At 54.5% G+C, this 4563-nt stretch overlaps 1 pseudogene across 1 annotated transcript; it reads right to left on the bottom strand.

Annotated features, from left to right (window-relative positions):
- On the bottom strand, nt 1-1362 carry LOC311612808 (ribosomal L1 domain-containing protein 1-like; annotated as a pseudogene). Its single transcript has 2 exons — nt 1259-1362; nt 1-964 (listed from the first exon to the last, which is right to left on the bottom strand). The product of its transcript is annotated as a ribosomal L1 domain-containing protein 1-like (transcript).
- Nucleotides 1363-4563: the final 3201 nt, after the last annotated feature.

Raw genomic sequence — 4563 nt, 5'->3', positions numbered from 1 at the left:
GGCGTCTCCTCTGTGGGTAGGGCTGATGTAGACTTTCTGCCCTGTTTCATAGGCTTCCTGTTTCTTTTCTTTTCCTTTTGTTTCTTTTTATGTTCTTTTCATTTCTGTAATTTCTTTGCTTCTTGTTTCTTCAGACTAGAAATGTTCACTCCTGCAGCTTCATCCCAACTGCTGACAAATGAATAAAAGACAGGAAGGGCAACTGATCTCTCAGTTTTCACGTACAAGAGTTTCACACTCCCCCGCTTCTCTGGCAATCTCTGTGAAAGCTTTTCCGTGACAGCAACAATGTCCTCGGTGATGTGCTGAACTGCATTCGGGTGTGACCAGCGCGGACAGTGCTGCAAGAACCACGTTTAGAGAGGTTTAAGACCGTCACACCTACTGATGAGTTGATCTCTTTGGAAAGATTCTTGGCTTTAAGGTTTACAGGGATTGGAACTTTCTCTTATAGAAATGTCTTCTGAGGAGTGAGGGTAAGAGCCGACGGATTCTTGCATCAGAAAGGAACAAGTCGGAACTACCCAGGTGGCAGAGCTTGGCCTCATAGGCTTTCTACTCCGTCTTTAAAGTTCGGAGGGGGATGATCTGAGAAATGGTTTTTATTCCATGCTGTTTTAGAAGCTCCTTATAAAAAGGTTCCGTCTTTTCAGGAGTTACATTGGGTTCATCCTTAGTAAATAAACAGATATCTGTTAAATCTGACCGAATACCATGAGCCAAGGACCCTCAGTTCTTTCCTTGGGGGTTTCCACAATACCGCCATTAAAAAGAAATTTTCGTTCTCATTGAGAAGCAATCCATTCGCGTTGTTCCCGGGCCTGGAATGTGCCAACAGAGTTTCCACTGCCTTTCTGGTCTGCTTTTTATCCAGCTGCCCCAGTGCGCCGGGGTTGCTGCGGTCGGGGCTGGAGTTGCGGTGGAGGCTGTGGGTGGAGATGAAGCGGAGTCCCTGGAATCTGAGCTTTAATGAGACCCCAAATGCGCCTTGAGAAGTCACCCCTATTCGCAGAGCAAGCGCTGTGTGGGGCTTGGTCCCTGCAGTTTTCCATTTCACCAGCAGAGGGCGCGCCACCGCCTCTTATTTTCACAGCATCTCCCACCCTGACCGGTGCTCCTGAAACTTCTGGCGGAGGCCTGGGGTGAGAAGGGCAGTTTGTGCTTGGGATAGCACCTCTGGCTCTCTGCTGCTCTGAGAGGCGTTCAGTAGCCCCTGCAGAAAGGGGAGCTGAGGAATCACGTGCCTTTGTTTTCTCACGCCCTTTCTGGGCCTGGGGCAATCACCCCGAGCAGCAGCGGCTGGGCAGAGCAGGACTGGAGCTGGTTGGCATCGCAGGCACTTTCCTCACTGGCTCCTGCCATGAGGAGCGGAGCCGTGGCGCTCTCCCGTGGGGAGCCTGCCCGGTGGCAGCCGAGGGGTCCTTCAGCTCTGCACCCGGCCTGGCGAGCCTAACTCAGGGCCGGGCACAGAGACCGTCAGGAAGGAGTCAATGGCCCTAGATGGATGGCTCAGTGGGTAGAGTGTTGGCCTGTGGACGGAAGGGTCCCGGGTTTAATTCTGGTCAAGGGCACATGCCCATGTTGTGGGCCCCATCCCAAGGGGGGTGGGGGGCGAGGCATGCAGGAGACAGCCAATCCATGATTCTCTCTCATCATGAATGTTTCTCTCTCTCTTCCTTTCCCTTCTCTCTGAAATCAATAAAAGTTTAAAAATAATGAATGAATGAACGGGAGCGAAGGGCCAGCCAAGGGAGGGAATTCCATTGCCTATCCCTGCCCACGCGGACTCTCTCCGACTCTCCCAGCTGCCTGCCAAAGGCTGCCTGGTGCCTCGGAATGTTTCTTCCCATTGGGGATGGATGACCAAGAGCAGGTCAGAGTGACGGCTCTGAGGATTAAGATACACTTTAATGTTAAGAGAAGAAAGGGAATGTAACAGAACTTTTTCTGTTAGCCACATCACAATTATAATTAAATACTTACTAAGATAAGGATTTGGATAATTTCTGCTCTGACACCATCACCATCACCACCATCACCACTATCGCCATCGCCATCATCACTACTACCATTAACATCGCCACACTACCATCATCATCACCAGCACTACCACCACCATCACCACCTCCATCATCACTATCACCACCATCACTACCATCATCACTACCACCACCATCACTCACTACCACCATCACCAGCACTACCATCACCACCACCACCACCATCATCATCATTACCATTATTACCATTACCACCATTACCATCACCATCACCACCATTACTACCACCATCACTATCACCATCACCACATAACCACTACTATCATCACCATCACCAGCATTACCATCACCACCACCATCACCATCACCACCACCATCACCATCACCACCACCACCACCACCACCACCATTACTACCATCATTACCACCAGCACCAGCACCAGCACCATCACCATCACCACCACCATCACCATTACCACCACCACCACCACCACCACCATTACTACCATCATTACCACCAGCACCATCATTACCATCACCACCACTACCACCGTCACTAGCACCATCATCATTACTACCTTCATGACTACTACTTCACCACCATCATCACCATTACCATCACCATTAACACCACTACTACCACCACCATTACTACTATCATCACCAGCACCTTCACCATCATTACCATCACCACCATTACCCCCACTACCATCACCATGATCACTGCCACCATCACCAGCACCACTACAGCCACCACCACAGAACAAGCTGTGTGAGGACCAGGACTCTGATGCTTCTGTGAACTGTGAATTCCTAATGCCAGGCATGGATTGTGTTGTTGAACGAGCACATGAGGGAAAAAAAGAATGAAAGGAGAGATAAAGAAAGGAAGAATTCAGGCAGGAAGGCAGGCAGGCAGGCAGGAAGGAAGAATTCAGGCAGGGAGGAAGGAAGGAAGGAAGGAAGGAAGGAAGGAAGGAAGGAAGGAAGGAAGGGAGGGAGGAAGGAAGGGAGGGAGGGAGGAAGGAAGGAAGGAAGGAAGGAAAGGAGGAAGGAAAGAAGGAGGGAAGGAAGGAAGGGAGGAAGGCAGGAAGGAAGGAAGGGAGGAAGGAAGGAAGGAAGGAAGGGAGGAAGGGAAGAAGGAGGGAAGGAAGGAAGGGAGGAAGGGAGGAAGGAAGGGAGGGAGGAAGGGAGGAAGGAGGGAAGGAAGGCAGGGTGGAAGGGAGGAAGGAAGGAAGGAAGGAAGGGAGGAAAGGACGAAGGAGGGAAGGAAGGAAGGGAGGAAGGGAGGAAGGAAGGAAGGAGGGAAGGAAGGCAAGGTGGAAGGGAGGGAGAGAGGAAGGAAGGAAGGAAGGAAGGAAGGGAGGAAGGAGGGAAGGAGGGAAGGAAGGCAGGGTGGAAGGGAGGAAGGAAGGAAGGAAGGAAGGGAGGAAAGGACGAAGGAGGGAGGGAAGGAAGGAAGGAAGGAAGGAAGGAAGGAAGGAAGGAAAAACAGAATAGAATACAGGTGAGGCCCCACAGGCTCAATGGGGAGACCTAGGAAATCAGTGACTCTCCTGGGCTAATGGCTGTGTCAGAACCAGCCCCCAGGGCCATCTAGGGGGACTTGGGGGTCACACGCTGTGAGGCCCCTGGGGAGTTGGGGCAGCCCAGGTCCTCACCGCTTGGCTGCGGTCCCGCAGCATCTGAAGGGCAGCTCCCAGTTCCTGCACCTGCTCTCCTTCACCCAGAACTGGCAGGCTCCGTGCCAGACTCAGCCAGACCCAGCCATTTCCCAGCCAGGCCCAGCCAGGCCCAGCCAGACCCAGCCAGACTCAGCCATTTCCCAGCCAGACTCAGCCAGGCCCAGCCAGACCCAGCCAGGCCCAGCCAGACTCAGCCAGGCTCAGCCAGACTGAGCGCTGGGCTTTCTTCTCAGGTCTGGGGACCCACTCAACCCAGGGAGAAAGGCAAAGCTCCCAAGAAAGGGGGTGGGGGGGGGGGGCAGAATCAATCGTGTGTGCAAAAGGCAACAACCAGCTCACACACAGGAAGTGGGCAGCTCGGCAAGTGGAAGCACAGGGCAGTGATGGCAGTGGCTCCGCCCAGGGCCAGCCGCACGAGGAGCCCCTGCAGGGTCCCAGTGCCCAGGACAGTCTGTGTCTGCGGGTGATGGAGTGAGGCAGCGCAGGCTGAGCAGAGAGCCGGGTCCCTGCAGGGGAGCAGCGGTGGGAGCTGGCCAGGCTCTGAGGAGACAGCGGTGAGCCACGAGGCCCGAGCCGCCAAGCACGCCAGGGCTCCGTGCTTCCTGCCACGACAGGTGCCGCCTGGGTTAGCATCGCCCCTGCTCTGATGCTCGCGCCGAGGGAGGGAGGGACACACATACACACGAACACACACACACACACACACACAAACACACGCATGCACACACACTGGATCTGGGGACTCATCGGGTCACGTCTCCGTCCCCGTCAGGCCCTTGGTGGTCTCCAGCCACCAGCGCCGCCCCCTCAGAAGTCCTTGGCCTCCCATGTCCCTCGGGCCCCTGGAGGCTGCACCGGCCCAGGTCCAGCGTCTGGGG

Source organism: Pipistrellus hanaki (assembly GCF_964339955.1).
Source record: "Pipistrellus hanaki genome assembly, chromosome: 1".
In the NCBI taxonomy this organism is placed as follows: Eukaryota; Metazoa; Chordata; class Mammalia; order Chiroptera; family Vespertilionidae; genus Pipistrellus; species Pipistrellus hanaki.
This window is presented reverse-complemented; position numbering and strand designations above follow the sequence as displayed.